The sequence below is a fragment of the Larus michahellis genome, chromosome 14, assembly GCF_964199755.1.
Source record: "Larus michahellis chromosome 14, bLarMic1.1, whole genome shotgun sequence".
NCBI lineage: Eukaryota > Metazoa > Chordata > Aves > Charadriiformes > Laridae > Larus > Larus michahellis.
The window spans coordinates 8,281,783-8,306,335 of NC_133909.1; the positions used below are offsets into that span (position 1 = coordinate 8,281,783).

At 41.5% G+C, this 24,553-nt stretch overlaps 1 long non-coding RNA gene across 2 annotated transcripts in view; it reads left to right on the plus strand.

Moving 5' to 3' along the window:
* Window positions 1-5,829: 5,829 nt before the first annotated feature.
* Window positions 5,830-24,553, plus strand: part of LOC141751128 (uncharacterized) — a 118,345-nt gene continuing 99,621 nt past the window's right edge. For both annotated transcript variants that reach the window (XR_012589867.1, XR_012589868.1), the window contains exon 1: window positions 5,830-5,926. This is a non-coding gene — a long non-coding RNA (uncharacterized LOC141751128). The remainder of the gene's footprint in view (window positions 5,927-24,553) is intronic.

The following is a 24,553-nucleotide window of genomic DNA, read 5'->3' on the forward strand; positions in this document are numbered from 1 at the left end:
GCTAGGAACTTGGGGAAGTTGAGCTTCAATTTAGGGTCTTTGAAGATGCATCCATTTTATGAAAACTGAGTAACTTCTGTCTGCAAACCCTGATGCAGTGTAGCGTTTAGCTAAGGGTCTGTATCACATACTGAAATAAACATCCTTAAACACAAGGGTTCTTTATTCCTGTTTAATCTTTGTTTTCAGCATTGGATGCAGATTGTGAAGTTACTGGAAGAGAAAAGATGTTTTGAGTATTTAAAATTCAAAGATAATTGTTCAAAAACTTGCGTTGTCACTCAGAACCTCAGCATGCTGCTGTTTGTGAGATTGTTTCAGTTACTTGGTGAAAATCTATTATCCCTGATCTACTGGGAGGAATTGCATTAAGAATGAAATAATTAAGCCACGCGTTGTTGGTTTTTTTTGCCTGTAGCTTCTCTCATGAAGGCATTGCAGAAGCAACAGCTTGTTCTGAGCCTCACTGTGCTCCATGGCTGCATTGTCCTTCCTTGGAGGATCTTCGTTTGTACAAACGTGTTAGACGCGACTGCAATCACAGCCATGCTTGCGTGTGCTCTAACAGACTTCAGTGGATGTGGGAGACCGTGCAGAGTACCTTTTTCTGCGCACAGGGATTAGATTCTGGAGATAAACTTCTTCAGCAAGCTGAACTGTTAGGTAGGTTGGAAGATATGAACTAGATTACAGAAGAAGAAATTGTGTCCCACTGATCGCTAACACTTTGCATCGATTCCACGTGTGAATTCTGCAGGGTATCAGGTTTGTACTGCTGAGTCATTCTTAAAAATACAGGTATCTGTTATTCTGTGGGACAATTGTTAGCACCCTGTCCTAGCTGCAGTATGCTGCAATTCAATAAGGGTGAGCTAGAGAGAACATCGCTGTAGTGGGAGATGAAGCAAGTGTAGATTGGAAACGAATGGAAAAGGCCTCTGATGATAGGAAATTCAAGGTTACATTTAGTCGAGGACACCCAAGAAGTGGTTGGGTAAATATAATAGGAAAATGCCATGGGATTCATGAGTAAAAGACAAATTTGTGTAAGTTAATTTTGTATGTAACAAAGCCATTATTGCTTATAAAAATATTTATGTCTATATTAACACAAACTAGTCTTTCATCTGCATAAATTTATCTAGCAGAGTCAGGCCCGGAGGCTGCCTGTAATAACTGCAGAGGACTTCGTGGGCTGTCAGTTCTCACACCACTTTGTGCTGGGATATTTCAGCTATAGCATGTGTCGCATACTGAGACGAAGCTGTAGAATAAAGTGGTGTGTACTACTTGAGATTAATTACTGTAAAAGATTTGAGTATTATGGATGGATACTTGGACAAAATTGAGCAAATCTCCCATTAAAGTTTTCTTTCTTGAAAAAAGAACATTGTTTGACTGACCAATGCTGATTTTTCTATCCCTAAATTTGTCTTGACCTATTAGAACTGTATGTAATGACATTCTAGTGTAATTGTGTAAAAGAATAGAGGCTGTACTTGGGATCCCTCAAGTGTGCGGGCTTCAGTTACAGGAAAAGCCAAGCCTGAGTGCTGTTTCCGATTGAGTGGAAAGCACGCTTTTTTGTGAATTATTCCTGTTTTAAGTGATGTGTGACATCAGCCCTGATAGCAAATGGCTTACTTGAAAGATATTGAGGAAATTCAGTAATGTACACATTATAATGGGGTGGATCAAAAGTTTTAAATTTTACATAGTTAAACTTCCCAAGTAGACCTACGTAACTTCGGAGCAAGTCTAAACTGTTGCAGATTTGAAAGCCTTTTTGAAATTCAGGACTATAAACGATACCCTTTCCCATTGTAGGATGGGGATTATGTGTCTTATTTTCTTCTAGCTTTTAAACAAAAGCTGCAGCTTCATACTTATCCCCTAGGAGTGTTGTGCAGCTGAATGCGTGTTTCTAACATTTCTCAAGGTGCTCGCATGAACGGCATGATGGGCAAGACTAGCAGAGGTGCAGATTACTGTGGTCAGAAGATAAACCAGTATTTTGCTTAAAACTCATCCTGTTTTGCTTAACATAAGAGCAATTTGTTCTTACTGCAGGTAGAATGTCCACTCGATGGTCTTAAAGTGAAGGCAGTAATTTAACAAGTCAGTGTCCTGAAGCCCAGCAGCACAAAGTCATGGGAAAATGTTAATGTATTCTTTGATAGTAATCGTCTGTACCTGCAGCCCCTTCCATTTGAAGGTTCAGAAGGGCTTTATTAAGGCAAAGCATCATGCATAGTAAGTAATACTAGGCTCATCTCATGGGTGGGGGAAAGAGGTACAGAGGTGAAATGAATTACGTGCTGAGTCAGAATTGGGAATTTCAGCTTAGTTTCTGGATTTCCTGTCACGTTTGGGTTTTTTTTTTAAACACTAGATTAGCTTGTCACATTGAAAACTGCCTTGTTCTGTTCTTGTGTGCATGCCTGCTATTTCCTTTTTTACTGGATTGCAGTTTTTGAGCGATGCTAAAGGTGCTTCATTTATTCTCCAATCTGTTCTCCTTCCCAGATACTTAAATGTGACTGCTGATGAGTACAGCATTCAGATTTTTGTGACAAATACTAGTCTGTGGGATCTGACATCCGTATCAGTATTTCTAACTAACCTGTCAGCTTTGGCAGGTTTCTGCGAAGATACTCATCTTACAAAAGTTCAGATTGTTGCAGAAAATTCACTCCTGCAGAAAAATTTGCAGGTTCCTGTGGCTCTTCTGGATACAGAGGAAGATGCAATCCAGCAATGGGAGAGGGATGGGGGCCTGTGGAAAAAACAGATGCAGTAAAGTTGGCTATGGTCAGGGCCATGTAAAAATAACTACCTTTAACATTAACTTACATAAATATCTGCATGGCTAATACTCTCAGAGATGATTTTCCATTGCGAATTGTGTCTAAGGTCCTAAACATTTTGGGTCCCCATCTGTTTTCACTCTGTATGATAGACATGAAACCTTTAAGAGACATGGGATAAACCCCACCTCCAAATCAGAAGAAGTAAATTTTTACACAAAGCCTGAAGGAGACTTTTATATTAGTTGTCTGGTTTCTTGTCAATAAAGAGAATTCCGGTGCTGTTAGGGGATTTAGGGGCTATGACATACTTAACAGTGGAAGAGTTACCCTGCAGTTAGCAGAAAGTTTAGAAGAGGCTGTCGATGAGAGTTTTAATCTGTGATGACCTATGGGCTGCACTGGTGCACTGCACGAGGCTCCAATGACAAATGGAAGCGCTCAGTAACACGCAGTCAGCATTGTATCTATTGCTGAAATAATTGCTTAATGCTATTTTGCTTATCTGAACTCGGGGCGTCTTAGTAAACAAATGTCTCATTACAATATGTACAGAATCGTGTGATACATTCGGTGTACTCCTACCTCTATCCAGAAGGAAGCTGAGAGATACCTCTGGAAACTGCATTTTGGGGGCATACCTTTAAAATTAACAGCCATAGCAACTCACTGATTTGTTTGACTATGTCCTCCAGCAAATCACGTCTTCACCTCAGAGCAATTAAAACAGTGGAACAGAACTTCACTTGAATGCGTTTACTGATTTTCTCCTGCTTTTGCCATATGCTGATTTCTCCCAGAGGGAGAAAATCTGAGTACCGTGTAAGATTTTCCAAATAGAATAATAAACGAGTGGGTGTTTGAGCTCTGAAAGGATATGAATCTCTGAAGCTGGCTTAGCTGATTTGTTATTTTAGTTGCATAGAGTAAACCCAACATTTTCAGGGGTGTTTTCAGCTCAGAAACATGTGTGTGCTTATGCAAAACATTGCCAAGAACAAATGAAGGTGATGCACGTACAATAAATTAATGAACAGGTCAGGTCTCTGGTATCTCACCTCTGGAAGATTTTACCAGCTTTTAACTACAGTAATTAACAGGTTTGTGCTGAAGGGCTCTGCGAGAAGATGAACCTCTGCCCCAGCCCCTCCTGCCCTCAGTGGGGCACGGCTGCCTGGCAGCCCAGCCAAGCACTCCTCACGCGGCTCAGCCTTCGCTCCTGCCATGAAAGAGCTTCTGTTATCCTGTACAGATGCAAGGGGGTGTTATTTGGATGCTTTTCTATGCAAGGAGGCTCCAGAAGGGCTGCCAAAGGACTGGTGAGACAAGGAGAAGGTTAACGCTCAGCCATTGATGTGTTGTACCTCAAGGCAGAAGTTCCGTGCAGGGAAGGTGCTCAAGGGGAGGAAAAACTTCATTTTTCTTCTACTGCTTATCGGTCGCCAGATTTCCAGGCACTTGGTGTCTCTGGTAATAAGTATCTTAGCAGTGTGGCTAATGAGTGATAGAAAGCTGGTATTACAGGTCCAGCCTACTGCTTCAGTAAGGCCTATGGCTGCTCCAGTCTGATGCTTTAGAGAGTCCCAAAATTCCCAAGTTGCTCTTTTTCTTCTTTTCTGCCTTTCCCCCGATCTGTCCTCTGGGATCCTCTTCCTTGGTTTCAGGCAGACTCAGAGAAGACCTTAGACAAAAGGTTGCAATAGGTCTCCAGCTCAGCCAGCGCTCTTAATCTAAAAATATGAGGCACGTAATTGCTGTTAACACTCATAACAGTTTTAAGTCTGTGCAAAATTAGCCAGTATTTTTAATGGGGCTACTTCACAATTAGATTATGTTCCTGATGAGTATGTCATTGCTTCATTAGTTTTCTCCCTTCATAGTTTTCCCGCATTTTGATAGCAAATGATCCTTGGCTCTCAAGGACACAGCCAGAGCGCGTGTTCCTGTGCAGCACACGGTGATACCACGTAGAGAGGTACTTTACTATATAAAGTGGGCATGCTGCTTCCAGAGATCGGCGTAGTAAGAAGGGGTGGGAAGAAAACTTGAAAAAATTAAGTAAGTTTAGTAAATTTGTATGGTAAGGATTTTGTATACTTATATATATTGTGGTGATGAAAGTGAAGAGATTTATATACTCCAGCTACTAACATATACTTCATTAACTTTATTAGACAAAATTACTTAAGACTTCATAAATATCAAATGCTAGTCCCTGCACACAGGGTGGTATCGCAGCATTTATAAGCATCATTAAGTGCTGGAGCATACGCTTCCACATGTATGTTGTAGCAGAAGCGAGATAACTCTAAAGAACTCAAATGTACATATTTATTTTCTGTCAAACAATTTCATGAATGCATGGGAGTTTTGAAAGTATTTCAAGGAGTTCTGTGTTTCATTAATTGTTTGTACTTACGCTTTATTCTGAAGTTTTTACCCAGCAAAATACCAGCTGGGGATGTTGGGTGTTTCTGTCTGGATGAAGGTTTATGGGGTCATGGTCTCAGACTGCAGAAACTCTTGATTTTTGAGATGCTGAACACCCGTGTCTGGCTGGAGTCAGTAGGAGAAACTCGGGTCACGTGTTGTTACAGAGGATCGGGGTTCAGTCCTTCTCCTCCTGCTCTCGCTGTGTGGAGTAGTCACAGGGTTAAACACTTAAGACCTACTTAATATCAACTATTCACCTCTAAGCCTTGCAAATGAAGCATAGATTCAGCAAGCCCTTACAAAATGGAAAAAAACTTCAACATCATGAGGCTGGGTCTTATTCCCACAGAATTCAGAAGGAGCAGGTACACATTTCTCCATTTTAGACTATTTCTTACTTACAACACTAGATTTTTTTACCATACTGGGCAAAAGCTCTCTTACTCATACCAAGAACTGTGACCATCCAAGGTATTTTACAAATGGCTACACAATGAATTTGTGCCAGAAACAAGGACAGGTTGAACTTGTTAACGCTGTCACATTATCAGGTTAAATGGAGAAGTCTTTGGTAACTGGTGTGTGGTGGGGTAGCTGGGCTGCGGGGAGCTCTACTTGAGCAGGCTCAGACAACAACCAGAAGCTCCCTGCGTGGAGGAGTTCCTTGGGTGACGTTGGGAAGGCAGGTAAGAGTTTACCTACAATATTCAGCTATTGGAATAGTCTCCCCAGGGAAATGGTGGATTCTTCATCATTATGACACTTTTAAGATTGAGCTGGATGGGGTGTTGGATGGTCTTGTCTAGGCTGTGCTTTCTCTAAGAAAGGTTGGGCCAGGTGATTGTTGAGGTCCCTTCCAACCTGGTATTCTGTGATTTAATACAATGCTTTTCTGAATCCTTGAGGTCAAAACTTTGCCTGTTGGTCTAGTCGTGCGATGCTGCTGAATTGCTTTGGTGCAGCTCAGAGCTGAAGTTCCAGGTAACAGCTCTGACGAGGTGTTTCTCTAGACATTTTAGTTTTGTTATTTTGATAACAACTGAGTTCTGAAGAAGGGCATTCCCGAGGGAATTTAAAGGATTTTCTTCAAAGCCCCAGGGATAGATCAGTTGATCTGAACATGGTGAGCTGTCTGGAGTGCAGTATTATTATTATTGCAGAAATTGTCTATTCAGGCAGGACCCCTTTCCTGAGAGATCAGTTTGTATTCACAGATTTATAACAGGAAAGCTGTGGGGATGTAGGCCAAAAGGAGTTGCTGCCAGGACAGGAGACTGCTTACCTGTTTCTTGGTCTTTTCCCTAATTCTCAGCTCCTCGCTGGTGGTTGTGGGTCTGCTGACTGTCCCCAGGGCAGTGTGGGTTGCCAGTTTACAGAGGAGGGAGCAGCTGCTCTGCTCCTTTCTCGCCTCCCCTCTGCTCGGATTAGCTTCCCACGGTATCATCTGATTGAATGGCTGTTTGTTCATTGCTAATCTGCACTCACAAAACTAAAAAAGAACAAACAAAAGAATGTTAATGTGTTGCTGTGACTAGGAAATTCATGTGTCTTCAATGTTTAATATTGAGAACCCCTGAAATTAGTATCCTAATTAATACTGCTTTGAGTTAATCTGTACTAGTGATTTTTTTATCATGTTAAATGTGTTAAACATGTTGATGTTTGGTAACATTCATGATTGGGTTGGACGGGGCTCTGAGCAACCCGCTCTAGCGGAAGATGTCCCTGCTTGTGGCAGGGGTTGGACTAGATGGCCTTTAAAGGTCCCTTCCCACCTGAACCGTTCTGTGGTTCCGCATGTGACCGGTTATCCCGAAGGCCCTCCAGCCTGGCGTTAGCCTGGTTGCATCTGCAGCGAGCTCAGCAATGTGACTTTGGAAGTCAGCGGGGATGAGGAGAGAGGCAGTGGCGCTGCGGGAGCGGGTGTTGGAGCAGAGGTGCGTCCCTCCTGCTCCCGTCCCACAGGTTTTTCCATTTTCCTTTCTGTGTGTAAAGCTGTTCCATTGCTCTTGGTGTGTGTAAAATTACTGCGAGGTCTTGCTGCGTAGTAATTCTTAATTGTGTTAGATATGTCTCCGTGAATTATGCTGACAAGGTTGCCCAATGTTGCTTAGCACCTCCCCTTGCCAGTTTAGGGATGGAGCTGCTGTTCGGGTACGTCCCTTACAAAGGTGGTAACAAGCTGCTGGCTGGGTTTGTTGCTAATACCTGGGTGCGCTTCTAGGTACCCTGTTAGGCAGTACTTTTGTTGATGTGGTCCCTTTAAAGCTAAAAGAGCAATAGATGATTTGTAAGCATGAAAAAAGACCTCTTATTTAGTCAGAAAAAATTTTGTACCAGCTCTGCAAAGAAGCTTCACGTTTTTAGGTGTAAATGTCTTGGAAAATCTCAGGAAAAAAAAAAGAATAAATCAGTCTTTTATAAATGGAGCCTTCTGGTACTCTGACTCAGAAGAAGCATATGCAGAGTAGTTTGTATGGATAAACGTTCTCTCAGCTGAACTGCTACCCAAGGGAACAGGGTGTTCTTTAAAGTTCAAATCAAAATTTAAATCTTTCATATGTTCTCCTTGTCTAATAGTATGTAAAAACACACAGCTCTCTTATTTTCCTCCCTATTTCTCTGCTTGGGCAGAAGGATTCTCATTCTGGTAAATCTTTCTCTAACTGAATGAAAACGTTGATCTGGAGGGGAAAAAAAAAATAGTTATTAGGCCATGTGGCAGAATTTCTGCCATGATGTGGGTTTTTTTGATCTGTGTGAGAGCGCACAGGAGTGAAACAGCTGGTGAGGCTGTTTGGGGCTCTCCTCTGATGTACGATCTCCAGCATCGCGTGTGTTTATGATCCTTGGGTGTGCTGTGCTGCTCTACAGCTCCCTGTTGGGCTGCCCTGGTCCAGCGGCTCTGCCAGGGGGTACTGCCTCTGCTGGTGCTGCTTCTGATAGCTGCTGGAGAAAATTCATTTGCTGAGATAAATCACTTTCATTGTGATAAATTCTGTTTTTCTTCCCCTTACGTCTTTGCTTCCCAACATCACTTCTTTCTTTTTAACATAGCTAGCCCAAGTGGGATAAAAGCAAAGAGTAAGTTGCTGTACCCTAGGTAAAATGTATAGCTTTTGAAAAGCTCCTACGGCTCAGGATGTTAATTGTAACCTGGGACTCGAGCTTGAGGAAGTAAATGAATAACCTCAAACACTGCTACTGGAAACGGGAAAAAGAGTGAACAGTCTTTTCCCCTAAATGTGCCACTGTAAGGTCTCTTTGCAGCAGTTTTAGCGATGGCATAAAATCTGGAATTTTTTTTAAAATCCAAAAAGTAGTCCCAGGCGTGTGTATATGTACCAGGGCTGTCCCAGAGTTTTTCCAGTGTTCGGGTAAAATTGAATTGTGTAACGGTGACGCAGGTGGGGGAGAGCAGGACTGACGAACCCTTTGAGGAGCAGGTGTGAGACCGCAGCCTGACCGCTCGGTGGAGCTGAGAAAAGGAGGGCGATCAAGAGACTTGTTGCATGGCTGGATTTCTTCCTTTTTTCTTTTGTTCTGCCTCCTGTTTTACCTGGGGCTTATCTTGCTTGTATGTACACATGCATAAATCCATTTTCAGCTTCTCTCAAGTAAGGCCTGAATTCATTTCCCTTGTGTATTTTTACTGTGTATTAAGATGGCATCTGAAGGTCCAGCCATAGAGCAGAGTCCCTTTGCTGTACGCAGTAGGTACGCACAAAGCAAAAGGATGTTGTCTTCCCTCCAGAGGTTTCCAAGGTTATTTTTTGCAAAAGAAAAACCAGTTTTTTCCAATTTTATTTTTCGTTCCGGGGTAGCGAGTAGATCTATTCTGCTGTTTAGCCATGAGTAACACTAAAGTCACTTGAAGAGTATGGAAGAGGGCTAAAATAATGTAACAAATCTTCTAAAAATTTAAAATGAGCAGGTTTCATGACCCAGAAGATTAATTCAGAGAGAATCAAGTGATACATGGCAGAGGTAAGACATCTGATGAACAGCTCTGGTACAGAAGGGCAAATGATGTCAGCTTCATTTGGAAGTAACTGGGTTTGTACATGGCCAGCATATCAACTACAATAACCCGACCTTACAATAACCTGACACTACAACGCCAGTACAAATGGACAGTGAAAGCAGATGCTTTATTTTAATATTCAACTAGCAGCACTTCAGCAACACCTAATTAATTTATATATAGATATATTTCTATTTGAGAGAGAAAACCACTGTAAAGCTGGAATGTTCCTACAAGTGCCGGTCTGCAACTTTTCCTGGCTTGCAAAGTGTGAGTTTGTTGCTGAGGAAGGGCAGGTGGTCCAAAACCAGCTCAAGAAGTAAGGTATGGACTCCAAATATTGTGAGTTCTTTAAGACCGTTTCTAGTTGGTGGACAGAAAATAACCACCACCTGATGCCTGCTCATTCCAGTCTGCAAAATAAGCTGTTGGTCTCAGTTTGTTCTTTAGTAGACAGGTATACTCATCATCCAAAAAATTCTCATCAAATTTAGCACTAATTGGCTGCCTTGCTGGCAGTCTTTGCTCAGAGACGTAAGTGTGAGAGCAACACAGATGTTAAAACATCCATTTATCCTCAGAGTTTGCTCCTTTTCAGTCTGTCTTGTACTTTGTTGTACTTCCTCATGAACTTTGTTGTCATTTATGTCTGTGCACTCTGAAGGTTAAAGAATGTGGCCCTTTGTCTTTTAGTAAAGCAGGTGTTTTTTGCAAACATTCAGTATTTTTATGAAGCCTTGGGGTGAGGCAGTGCCCCAGATGCTATCAGGTCAATCGCTTGCAGGTGAGGTGTTTTTGATGGGGTGGAGCCACAGGTGTGGATGATTTCTGCAAGCTCTGTTGAAGGGACTGGTATGCAGAAGAACTTTGTGAAAAGGGGTGAATTCAATGTATCCCTCCACAAGCTTGTTTGCAATCCTGCTGCCATGTATGAACACTGTCCACTGAAGGAATCTGGTGTTAGCAAATACCTGCGAGTGCTGGAATCCATCCTTGGGATTCAATAACAGACCCGTGCACAGGTAAATCTCTAGTTCTCGTTGATCCTTACAAATCCGTTACCATTATGGTCTGGTCAGTTTTTGGTTGGTTGGTTTTTTTCCAAGTGTCCCTTTCTTTATGGTGTTCCAAGTGCTCCATGTAGATAAGGATTCCCCAGGCAAGTGTGTTAGGAAACTGTGGGGCTCTGTGGGCTTCAGGAGCTGTATCCCTGAAGATATCCTATTCTGCGTCAGAGGATTTAGGGTTCAGCGTGTTGGTAATGGGACTCCATTGTGTATGTATGATGTTCTGTTGGCTTAGTAAATTTTCGAAAGCAAGCTTTTTTTTGGTAAAGATTAAAACTCTGCTGACTATTTGACTGGCTGAATTAAAATCTTAAGAGTTCAAACCTCTCTGTCTCTCTTTCCATGTTCTCTGACTGCTAAATGATTTTTATTGTATTTCCTTCCGTGCGATAGCCTTATCACAGACTGAAATGCTTCCTCAGACGGAACTGATGAAGTCTCAATTTTACAAATAGGCTTCATTTACAGTTGCAGCAGCCTGTGAATATTGAGGCTGCTTTCCTTCCCCCCTTTGCAGTTCCAGAGTAAAGAGCATGCAGCAGTGCGAGGAACACAACCCCTAGCTTTTCAATTAAAAGTCCTTATTTCCAGAACTGGGAGCGGCGGGGGGGGGGGGGGCTTTGTCTGGAATAAGTGCAGAGGGAAGCAATGGCTTTTAATTTTCTTTGATCCGATAGTCCACCGGAGGTACCGTCCGAAGCAGTACCCCTGCACTGTTTCTACCGTGGTTCAGCATCGCACCAGCTACTTCTAACCTGCATGGAGCTGGAGCTAATAAATACAGAATGGGAAAAGCACGTTTCCTATTACCATAGGGCATATATCCTACTTTATATAGCTCTTTTAAAACCATTAAAAATGAAGAACTTGCTTAATGAGTTTTAATTAGGCATTCTTTGGCATAATATGGGCTTACTGTGTTTTCTATAGTGGGTTCTGTGGCTATGATTGTGTATCCCTGTGTTTCTCTGCTGCTATTTGGAAAGACTCATATTTTTACAGGAACATAACCCATTTTCCCTTTATTGTAATTGTTTTGGAATAAGAAGTAATCATCCAGGACTGACCAACTTGTTCTACCAAACACTCTGTTCTCAATTCTAGTAAATTGCTTTGAGAATTGAACAAAGCTCTGCTCAATCATGCAAGATATCCATTCTGAAGAACACCAGGAAAGTAAACCTACTTTAGCCCATTGCAATCATCTTTTTTTTGCTTCTTAAAGATAAAACTGTGAGAGCATGATTCCAAATGCATGGAAGTTACGACTCTTCATACACTGAATAAAGAGATTAGTTTGATTAAAATAACTTCATGTTCCTCATCTAAATCCCCAGACCTGACAAGTGTTTGACTTCTAATTTATTACTAATAGAGAAATATTACTTTGATAAGAATCTTCCATCTGGATGTTTTGCAGTTACGAGTGAAGGCATCGCACTCTTCTTTGAAGGGACCTGCACAGGGCTGGCACGTGGCAGCATGAGGTGCTCTTACTGCCTTAAGGCGCTCATCTGGCCCCTGGGTTTCGACTTTCCTTTCTTCTCTGCACTGGAATGAAAAAGGGCCACCCGCGGCTTGACTGCTCTTGTGTCAATTCATCTCTTATGTTTCTTTAAGCTTATGCTTTTTTAGGATGGCCAGGACTTCAAAGTTTTGCTGATATTTTGGTGTACAATATTAAACCAACACTGAGCCATTCGGTGATCAACTGCTGTGCTGTCTGGAGTGTGGTAAGTGATGCACCACTTCAAATCTGGCTGCCAGATGTTACTGCAAGCTTTTTGTTTGTGTCTTGATTCATAGTTATTGCTGAGATAGAGACTTCCTGGAGCTCGTATTTCTCAAACTTAACACAGAGCAGCCACTGGTTGAACTAAGAATTTTGATAGACTGCTATCCTTGGTGGGTCAGGTGTGCATTTGGTGGGGGTTAAAAATAGTAACCCATCGGTGTATTAAAAGAGAATTCTTCTGCTGGAGTATGGTAGTTAAATTCAGCAAAGCTCAGCGTGGCACCTGTTGGGGAAAAAGCTTAAGGATTCCAAAGGAACAAAATATGAAAGTGGTCTCACTTTGGCAACTCGTGTAACTGTACCAGAAGCTTTTTTTTTTAGTTACCAATTGAATTGCATTTCACCTCCCCTGCATGTATTTGCACCTCGTTACATAGCTAGTTGCTCCTTTTGCACACATAATGAAATTTGGAGAAGTTGAGTGCTTCACCTTGCCCCAGTTAACCTGATAGCATTAACTTGCATTAAAAAAAAAAAAAAATCTGTTGTGAGGGACTTTTGGGTTGAACTTTCATGTTTTGCAATGGTGAGCAGGACATATAGGGATCATATGTAAATAGGAAATGTTTGTATCCACATCTGTGTGAAGAGCTTTATGATGAATAGAAAATGATGAATGTTAGATGAATATTGCTGAATAATGGAGTGAACATCTGTACACTCAGGCTATAGCTTCATAAACCCAGTATCCAAAGCTGTCTTGGTCTTGGTTAAGTTCAGAAGAGTGATGGGGCATCTGGACATGGAAATATTGCCGGGCTTTTGGCTCCACAGCTGGCCTGGGGTGCAGACTGGCATGAGGGTAGGAAGGACTGACCAGAGTCTGGTGCTGGGGCTGCTCCTCTCACAGCAGCCGCAGCATGCGTGCGGCAGGGACGGTGTGTATCACAGCGTTACAGGGCAGCAGTAACTTGCCCAGGCATTTTATTGGCAGTATGTCCATAGATACCATCTTTATCCCCTGTGCTCCAGACTAAACCTCCCAGGAAAATGCTGTCCAGAATAGCATCTTGTTACCTGGACTCTTTTGCTGTTAGTGCTACGTAGATGTCTGTATAGATGGGAAAAGATCTCCTGCGATCTTTCATCTTTCTTAGGTGCTAGCACATTACCTGTCAGATTGGGGTCTAAATCTTTCCACTTTTCTTTTTTTCCTCTGTCCGTGTCATTTATTCCTTTTATTTGTTGTTTCATGTCATAGTTGGTTAAGTCTGAAATTAAGCGTGCAGACTTCAGTGCCGTATCGTGTTCTCGCAGTAACGCACAGTGTAGCCACTGGCACAAGCGCTCTCCCATCTTCTTAGGGAAAGAAAAAAGGTAATCAAAGTTTTTATGGGAATAAGAAAAGTGACGTTGGAGGTACTTATTGTTCACAGAAATGCTGCCTTTTCCAGAAGAATTGTGTGAAGGTTTCTTATATTTCATCGTTTCTATTTGTATGGAAGATAGGTAGTGACTACTTGACAGAAACCATCCACCTCTTGAGTAAATAATATTTTATAGGCTTCTATAGACTTTCTTTCCTTTTTCTTTTAAAGATTATAAAATAGTAAATATGACAGGAACAAAAAGTTAGGGCTTTGAAATCACTGGGGTGTAACAAGCTAATAATGATAGAGCCTTTGAAAAGGGCAGCACACCTGGGAAAACACCAGCATTTTCAAGGCCAGTGTAAATTCAGGTTAGTAAAACAACTAAATAATGTCATCAATTTTATCAGTACAGGCATCTTCAAACACTGGGCAGAGTGCTGCTGTGTCTTCAGTCTACTTTTTCTCCATGAGGCTTCTGTTTTGGAATAGCAGCATCTTTCATTAGTACAAGCTGTTTGTGGTTGGTTCTTTCAGTCTCTACCAAAGCAAAACTCCCACTGAAAATCTTCGCACCAGCCTCTTAGTTTTGAGTGACATAGATAAAATCAGGTCTGTTTTTCATAATGTTTTTATATATATATATTTTTATATTTATATATATATATATTTATATATTACATTGGAGGTACTTATTGTTCACAGAAATGCTGCCTTTTCCAGAAGAATAGTGTGAAGGTTTCTTCATTCTATATATAAAAGCCCTTTAAAGATATGTAAAAGATGCATTTAGTAAAATCTAATTAAGAGTTCCTGCTTTTAAGTCAGTCTTGTAAATAAAAGCTACTTAATGCCTGAGACACTATGTCAAGTGCTAGTTCTAGAAATGTCTTTTCACACACATAGAAATAGGGCTAATTATTCTCCCTGTACACTGTTTATGCGTACAGTACACTCTAATATTACAAACAACTAAAAAAAATAATCAATAGTACTTAGAAAAAGGAAGGAGGATTTTATTAATTCAGTGGAAGAAATCTTTACCCAGAAGAGAATCCCGGAGTCGGTCTGTGCATGCTCATGGTGCTTTATGGGGCTCATGCATACACAGCGTCGAACGCATCTGCGCAGGTAATTCCCAGTGCTCTCATACGGAGCACTCGGATACAGGTGGCTGCGGCTGCCAGACAAAGACTGTAACCTGTTTCTGTTTCTCTGTGTCCAGAAGAGGCCGTGCTCTAGAGCAGCCGGGTTGTCCTGGCAGGTTGCAAATGGCTTGTAGCCTGTTGGACAAGGTGGAGATTTTGTACTGTACGTGCCCTCTGAGCTCTGTATTCCCAAAAGAACATTGCTTTTTTAAAGCTTTAATTCTTCATCATGGAGACTCACCTTGCTGGATGTCAAATAGCTGACAGAAGTAGGTGCTGAGGGCAGCCTTATTTTGTGAGCTAGGATCCGGAGCTTACGTGGCAGTCTGGAAATCAACATGGCAGAACAAGTAAAACTTGAAGATTTTTTTATAATCTCTATATACTAATAATGTTAACATGTATAAATTGGAAGCTGTAAATGAAGTGATCAATTTCCTTTTGGATGATGGAAAAATAAATCATAAAAATAAACAGGAAAACAATATTCTAGTCCTTACAATTAACAATTTTTCTGGTTTCTTGCAAGTAAAATTAATTGCTCTGTCTAGAAAATTGATTGATCCATCATTATGTATTTTACTGTTGCAGACTTATGCTTCATATACCTATATTCATTTTATGCTCACTTGTGCAATACCTTATTGCCTTGGAAAGGTCTTTCAGTATTTGCATCTTTATGGGATGGTAATTCACTAATGAAAGAGCTTCTCTAATCTTTGACTGCCGGTGAGCAGTTTTCCTCTTCTCAGGGGGAGAGAGAGCAGAATAGTGCCATTCCAAACTAGCCTCGATAGGTGCTTCCAGAATGGGATAGCACGAATGTAATTTGTTTGACTGCATCATAACCACTGCCTTCACTGCTATTATAGTGGCAGGTAATAGGGAGGAGAGAGAAGAGAGAGTGTTCAAACTACTGAAAAGAATGAACGATTAGACTATACGGTAAGAGTACAGTGCGTAATCTGGCTAGGTTCTGGCTGAGGTCAGGGAAAAGCAATTACCCAGCAATAACTATGTAATAACGCCAGGAGTTTGGGCAAGGAAATGGCACCTGAGTGGTTAATGTACTTCAAGGTTGCGGGGGGACCACTGGCATCATGAGATCTGGCCAGACTGTGCTGTCCTGGGCACCCTGTTGTAAAATCCTCTGAGAATAGTAAATAAAGAAAAGGAAATATGGTATCCAAACAGAAGGATATTGATGGTCAAAAAAAAAAAACAAAACCAAAAAAACAACTATTTCTCCATGTCGCTGCTTATAGACAAATTTATGATGGAAAAAAGACATTTGTAACTGCTGATGCAATGAAGTTTTGAAATAACTTTCCTGTTGGAATTGTGGAAGGAAGATAAAGCTTGGCGGCTTTATGAGAGGGATTATCACGCTCTGGTTTCCTGCTGCAGGAGGGGTCACAATAGGAATACAAAGCCCAGCTTGGTGTGGTAGAGAAAAACACACTAAAAGAAATAAATTTGAAACATCATTTTTTTTATGCCTTTTTTTTATTATTTAGTACTGTATTTTCTCATTTAAAGTCTCTTCAAAGTTTGAATTGCTCATAGTTATGCACGTAATTGACTAAGACTTTCTAGTATCTAAAGAGGCACCTATTCGGCACAGTTTCTGGATTATTGTCTCTTTAGATAAAAATCTTCAGGGAAAAAAAATTGCACTTTATGATGAAATATTCTGAAACCAGCGATAGAGTGAGACTACATTACATTTCTGTAACACTTTGCATTCAGCATTTTTGAGCTTGCCAAATTGAAGCAGAGGGAAGTTAGGGAGGATTGTTTAAAGTAATTCTATCACAGGCAGAAGTAGAACTAGGAACCTGTAAAGCCCTATTTCTTCTTTTTATATGGAGTGATCTTCCCTGAAAATGCCACATGTAGCCTACAAAAGCAACTGGAGGTTCGTTCCGTGTGTAGCCTGTGGGGAGCACTCCTGGCTTCTTGCTAACGTTGGAGTGAGTGCTCCGAGTCTGTATCTGTACTGCATCTGTCTCTAACGCTGCTGGAAAAACTATGTGTTTCTTTTTGGCTTAATACAAATCTCAAGTTAAGGCCTTTGCGTGACTGGATGTGTCTGTAGCGCCTGCACTGGCGATGCAGTTTGCCTGTGGCGCAGAGGACGTGGACCCACTTTGGAGGAAACGAATGAAATTTCCCATTGCCATGGTCTCCTGCTGCCACGCACGCGCCTGGGTGGGGCTGAAGGAGTTTATTGAAAGAGAACATAAGCAGGGCCAAGATATTTAATTTTGAAGTGATGGGTGTTCTTCCCTTGATGTTTTTTTTTCTTTGAGAAATATGAGTAATTGTGGGTGCTCTCAGCTGTTAAGAAATGGCTGGTCATTAAACCAAGAAATTCTAATTTCAGTAGATTTTTATGAGGTTAATAAATACATATAAACTAGTCATTAGTGTGTGGATAGCACTGATGGAAGCTACTTTTTTTTCTAGTGAAGCACATTTTTTAACATCTTAATCCTGCAAAAAGTCAACTTGACCCTATAACTCTCCTTGTTGATGGTCATTAAGCGGGAGGCAGCACCACCTCCTTCAGGTTCAACCTATCTTGGGATATAATAACTGACAAAACTCTGGTACGTTTTGATAGTATTTTTTTTTCCCTGTATGGTTTTTTCTGCATTCGTTTCTAGTAAGGTGATTTTGAGCCATCACCCTTGGTTGACATCTCCCACCAGAAACATGGGATTTTCTCTAATGCAGATTCCCCTTACGAGTTGTGGGAACAGGCTTGTGATGGGCTTCAGTTTGGTTTTTTCCATCAGTAATGCACAGCCGTTCAGGGACGGGTGTCTCTGAGCATGGGCTACTACTTCTCCATATGAAGTGTCCCCAGATAGTTGGGTACATTCCTTCCAATTATCAGTTTTCATTCCTAAGTTACGTAACCTTCTTGATCTATGAATATTTCCCATTAATTAATGGATGCATCAAATATTTTCAGTCATGTTTATTTTTAACATAACATTATTTAAAGAGAGTGATGTTCAATTAATTGTGGAAATTTGATTATGACATTCTTAATTCAAAGGATTTTTGGCATGTATTTACAGGTATTCTTTTAATGGTAAGATTTTTCTACCATGTGTATGTGTTAGTATTTAAAAATGCTATGCGTTTAAAGAAAATAAAGCAATATGAATTTTAAACACCTTGGTGCCACGTGATGGCACTCATCTGTTCCTGTTCATCTTAATGAACTTCGGAAAAACATTTGCTTTGCACTGAAAATATTCTGTTTGGACTAAGGATGTCATATGATGTAAAAACAAGAAAAAAACCAACCCCACCTGGTTCCACTTCCCCATTTTGTGGTTTGTGGTTTTGGGTTTTGTGTTTTGTTGTTCCCCGCCCTGACAAAAGGAAGCTATTATACCTTTTTAGAGAAATTTTGGGAAAAGTCCTTTTTTTCAGAACCAATAATGGTCTTTTTACGGCTGCTCAGTGTATATGAGGTAACATTGTATCACCAGAAGTAATTTCATAATGAGAAATCTGTTGAGGCTCCTTTGCATGTTGATAACAACAGCAAGTGATGCCTGAGGCACTGTCAGATACGATGTAAGCAAGGTGGTGCCCCTAAACACGAATCTTTCAGATGGCGTAAACAAGAGGGTCAGACTGTAAATCGAGCCTGATAATAGAGGCAGCTAATTCTTTTCCTTCGATTTCTTTTTCATTTCACTTTTATTTCTCACTTCTGCTGGCATTTATGATTGCACTGTTTGCTCCTTGTCATTTTTTTCTGCTGTATCGTGCTATCTGCTTTCACAGTTTTGTAATACGAATTTTAACCCTTGTAGAAAGTACATGCGTTGCTTTGCTTTCCCCACATTAGACATGAATGGATTAGCCGTATCTCTAAGAAGACATAAACTTTAGCTGCGTTAGTTTGTATTTTAGGAATGGCATTTAGTCTTTATAAAGAGGCTTATATCTGAGAGGAAAAATGTCTTGATTACTGCTGAGCTATGTAAGTGAAACTAGTATCAGCCCAGTGCTTTGAAATTTAATATAGTCATAACAAGGTAGTTCTAATTTAAACTAGTTAGCCAAATTCAGCATAGACCTTGATCCTACACCAATATGGAATTTGAACTAATTGGAAGTTGTGGCAGTGAAAAAGCTGATCAGAGAGAACATTATCAGGTGGTACCATGGATGCTGTGATTGGGGGGGTGGGACGTTATTGAAGTAGTTTCAAGCTGACTGTCACTCTTGGTGATTTACAACAAGAAGCACCTGGCCTTCAAACATTCCAGTTTTTCTCTTATGTCGATGTGTCAAAGACATGCAGAAACAAACTGGTCACACACGCAAAAAGCCAACTAAAATAAATACTTCGACAGGATGCGCTACTAGCAGCAACAGTGTGCATCACTGGCAGAATACCTGAAGTTCATTAGGGACCGATTTTAGTTTCTGTTTTCCCTTTCAAACCAAACTAATAATTTCGTGCTTTTTTCCCCTTCTGCATTGGATGGAGATCCTCACAGCAGTGCAGGGTGGTTCATTTTATCTGCCTCAGCTGCTGGGTTGTGCAGCCCGAGTGTCTGTATCCGAACCAGCCCCGGTTGAGTTGTCCTCTTCTGTCTGTGTGACCGCACTAGGACCAGTCGGTTGGGCCAGCTGATAACTTTGTGCATCAAGGATGCCATTGAAGGCACCTACAGGATAATTTTATTGCACCTTCTGTGAAATCTCTTGTAAATTTTTACATGAGAGGGTTCAATGTGTTTGGTGGAACATACACAACCAGGTCGCTGAGATTTCACCATGTGCAGCCTCACCTGGTTCTCCCCGCAGCTGGGGGTGTATGGAAGTCAGCTCCCTGCAAGCACCAGCTGCTAAATAATAATCTAGATGATCAGCCACGCAAGGTGCTTGTGAACAGTCTTTGTCCTGGGTCCCAATAACTGCTGAAAGCACGTGCTGAGCTGCTGGTCTGGCTCGTACAAGAGGGGAATAAAAGTTCCAAGGATATTATACACAAAATTAACACACGTTGACCTCTTGCTAATCTGTCTCTGAGGTCACATTGAAAAGGGGAGATCTAGATGAAAAGATTAATTTCTTGTGTTTCTGGACCTCTTGAAATTAAAAGAAAAATTATGTTTATACCTGTGTATTCAGGATTTCTTTTGTTGTTCCTGCTACTCGCATTCATTTAGAACACATCATGTGTCAAAGTACTGGACATGGCTAATCCTATTTTAGTCTTTATCTTTCTTTGATAGAAGTTTTATTATTGCATTTTGAATGTCGTTGAGAAAGGCAGCTTATGATTTGTGTAGTCCCCCCAGAGGGAAACCTTAGTGTTATCTTGTTTAAACAATGCTCATTGCTAGAATTGTTAATGTGTTCATCACTTATACAGGGTAAATCCTCCAGATGCTGTATTGTCGCTATTGTAACTGGGGCTGGGGATTCACCAAAGTGGGTCTCTGTTGCAGCGCTCTGTTTCTGGCCCCTTGATGCTCTATTGCTAAAAGACTGAGATGTAATTGCAAAATCTCTCTTCCTTGGGGATAAAGCAAATGTGAGGCCGGAGGGTGATGTTTGCTCTCATTCCAGCTGCCTGCAGCCTCCAAAGCTTGATTCTACATTTTAATTATGACTTTCGACTCGGAGCCCTTGGTTTTCTTGAACTGAGGGGACCTTTCTGAATAGGGCTTTGATGGAAAATACCTGCTTTATTTGCTCTGCAGTTTGTGTATTTGTTTTCTTTTAGGAAGGCAGTGACTGGGCAGCAGAGGGGAAGATTGTCTGTGCTGGTTGTGCCGGAGGGCGAGGGAGCAGGCTGAGCCCTGGGAGCAGCTTCCCCGGGGAGGGAGAGGGCTCTGCGGGGACAGCTGATGCCGGCAGGTGGCTGGCAGGCGTAGGGTGCTGCTTGTCCTCTTGAGGGACAGAAAGAGGCTTTTTCTGAAGAACTAGAGCAGCTGAGGGGAGGCTGTGGCAATGTCCAAGGCTGGAGGAAAGAGCCTGCTCTGCAAGGAGGTGTGGACATGTTTATAGCCCCCTCTTAATTTCACTCTCTTGGCCAGTGGATCCGAGTTCTGACTACTGTAAGAAGTTCTTTGCTTTAGGTGATTTAAAAGAAAGCTTTAAAGATTAAAACAGCACCCCACATTGTTTTTCAAGGAATTACTGCAGTAGGGATAGCGGCTCTGGCTGCTTGTGCTGGGGGCTGAGCGGGCGCAGGGGGCTGGCCCCTGCCCTGCTGCTGTGCCCTCTGCGTTTCTGAGGCACAGCTGTAAACACATCTGGTGCAGAATTGCAAGTGGCTTTTTTGATTGCATCTGTTACTAGTTGCCTTTCTTAATATAGCTTTTCCTCACTTTTCTCTAATGTACTGGAAAGCTTTTTCTTTTTTTTTCTTGCTACAATTGAAATTCCTTTTTTCACAATAGCCAAATTCACACCTAATGTTCTGCTGCCTTTGTCTGCAAACCAATTCAGCCTGATCTGAAAGTTATGGAGTATTTGTGTGGTAGGAAAGAGATGTACTTAATTGGGTGGGTTTGGCTGGGCGTCGAAGCTACGAACGTCATGAGGAAGATGAATACAGAGCAGCTTGCACTGCAAACCATGCTAGATGTTCTCATCACTTACGCAGGAGCTTTAGAAAAAGATGGGGGAAAATGGCACACAAGAGCTTTGTGCTTCTCCTTTTTGAACTTTGTATCCACTGTTGTTCTCCAGATGTGTGCTGAGAAGAGGAGGAGGGAACCTTGAGGTCTCCATGTCCTCTGCTCATCTCAGCAGTGAAAAAAGGATTGTTTGGGAAGGGGAGGCTGAGAGGCAGCGAGGCAGTTCCTGAAGTGAGGAGGAAAGTCTGTGTGGTTTTTAGTGTGTGCGTGTAGTCCTTGCTCTATTTGCAATAGGCTTAACTGTAGATTTTGCTCCCTCCTGGTTATGAAGCAGGTAAAGGAGGGTGAGCCTGAAGAACTAATGCTCTCGTGGTTTGTGCTCGGTGCCAATCTCAAGAGAACAAGCTCTACCTGAAGTGTGGTGTGTGTGGTTTTTTGTTTGGTTGATTTTTTAAAAAAAATGAATAAGTGGTCTGCCCCAAAATAATTAAAGTCTGCTCTTTGTGTGTGTTTCTTGGACAGAATAATTAGGGTTTTTTTCCTTCTGAAAGCACTTACATATTGATCTGTGCTGTGAGATTGCAAATGCTTTTCCCTGGCTGAAAGGGTTCTGTACCATTGAAAGGTGTTTCTGTTTCTCCTGTCACTTTTTTGGAAAAGGAGAGGCTAAAAAAGGCTGACTGGAAGATCCCAGGATGAGGATGGAATAGGGAAAAGTGTCTCGTGGTATTTTGCTATAGCCAGAGTGGTATATGGATGCAGATGGGGTAAGACATGTAGGTGCTGTAATTTATTACAAAAACTGGCATAGCTGGACAGAATTGGAGAAGCTCTAGAGGACGCAAGAATTGCATCAGAACAGCTCTTAGAAGAGCTAAGGAAGAAAGATAGCAGGTATCTGTTACCTGCGCGTGTCGTTTTTCATATGGGTCATTAGGATATACGTGTGTTGTTTTGTTGTTGGCTTTTAACTATTTTCTGTATAGCACCTGCCAGCATGTATTAAAATAGGAATTCTAAAAATAAAAATCTCTTGCAGGTGGGTAAGGTGGGTGCTTTCAGAAAAGACCAGAACACTGTGAAAGGGATCAGCAAACTCTGGTATCTAGAATGGTGTTCAAGCGAGAGGGGAACTTCCAAGGGAGAAGTTGTTGTTGGGTTTGTGTGGGGTTTCTTGTTTGTTTAGCCTTTCAACTCTTATATGGGAAGCCTTAAAGGCTTCCTTTCTGTTGAAACCTGTTAGTGAAATTTAAGACTGAATTACTTTTGTCCCTTTAATGAGCGTTACAGAGTTTTGGCGATTTCTCCCCCTCACAGTTCTTACTGGGAACACTTCCAAGCTTCTGCCGCTGGGTTTTGTGGTTGTCAGAATTACAATGTATTTGTATTTCGTGCTGGAGATGTGCTAAACTACACAATGAGTCTGAGAGCAAGGATCAAAATACTCAGTTGGTGGCATGGATAAGATGATGTTTTGCATGATAAATTTTATAACCACAGCAGAAAAGTCTCATTTGGTTTCAGATTTGTGGTGTCTCGCTACATGAAATACCCTAAACTCCTGGCAAGAGTAATTTTAATAAAATGATGGCAAGGTGGTAATTTTAATAAAATGATTTTTGTGTGTGGTTATGTTGTGTAGTAGTCTGTGAATCCTAGCCAATATATTCTGAAATGTATATGTTTAGAGATGTACTTTTAAATGCAATTTGTGTGTTCACCAAAACCAGTGAATATTTAGTAGTTTTTCCATCAATAGATGCTACATGACATTCAGACCAATATATGTATGTTTTCCCAGGTGAGATGAGATAAGGTTAAAGGGTCTCATTGTCAAAACAGCTAAATTAATTTCTTGTAGTGACTTGCTATGTGACCTCAGCTGTATTTCATGACTCATCAGCTAATGACTTTCAAATAATGGTATCATTAATTATAACGACCAGAGACAGTTTACACGTCCTTGGGAAAGCAGAGTCAGCTCCTGCCCCTGCTGCGCATCTGCTGATGCCATGGGGCAGACGCTTGGAGCAGCTCATCTTAATCCTCTCTCCCCAGCATTGCGGTGCCACAGGGCTGGGGGTTTGGTTGACCTGTTCGCTAGGATACCACAACCTGTCTTTTTGACAGCCAAAGCCCTAAATTATCCCTTACAGCTCAAGGAATAGCCAAGAGTTACCTTTTCCAAGATGGATTTGTTTTGGAGCAGCAAACACCGAGGAGGACAGGTTTCTGTGGCCACAAGATGGCAATCACAGAGCAAACTTCCAGTTGATGCTCTTCTCTGCAGGATGCATCACAAATTAACGCTGTGCTCCTTGAACCGCAAAGATACCTATAAAATAAAAATGGTATAGCAGGTAGAGAAAGGTACTGGGTAATGTATATGTGAAATGGACCTGTGCTTGTATAAATGCTATTCTTTCACTAAAACCCACAAACACATGGTGTAGTATGTAAATATATACTGTTCACCGATTCAGGCAATTTCTGGGGTAGCTTTTTTCCAGTTTGTTTTTATCATTTAAGGACTGAAGCAAGTCGAAGGCAGCAGTGTTATACTAATACACCTAAGATGATTCCAGCATACTGTAGTTACTGTAAAGCTGTTTAATAGTGGCTTTTTATTTCAGCTTTTACCAGAAGCTGCACAAATTGTCTGGTTACTTTCATACTTCAGTCCTGAGGGGAAAAAATCACTGTAAAAATTGGTTTGGAATGTTTCCTGTTAAACTATTTTCACGGGTCAGAAGCATGACGTGAAATATCTCTACAGAGAAAATAACAAGTTCTGCAGTACGTCACTGCTATGGGCTCCATTTTCGCATCCTGTAAAATAGCTCCTCTCCGTTCTCCCTATTTTTCTTGCTGTGTGAATGGATATGGAAGTGTTAGCAAAGCTGGCTGTGGTGCTGTGTGCTGATTTTGATGAAACTATTACAGAAACAACAGTTAGTGTTAGCCTCTTCTGTAGGGATTTGAGCAGAGAGCCCACACGGTGTGATCACTGCATTAAAACACCTCTCTCTCCATCTGACTCTGCTTCTCTTAATCTGCAAAGGTCAGGCATCACTTCACATGGCTGCAGAAATGAATTGAAGTTAAGGATACATTGCAGAGGACAATATCCTCTGAAGCAGAGGCATGCTGCTTCTGAGTGGGCAGCCTTTCTGGTGAGCTCGTTGGAAATCCTGCTTGCAGCCATCAGGCTTCACATGTGTACAGAGTCTCTTGGCTGCCTGTGCTTGTGCCCATCTGTTTGGATGGTGCTGTGCCTGCCCACAGGCTTGTTGCCCCTCTAGAGATGGGATTTGGTCTTTCATAAGCACCTTCTCACGTAACT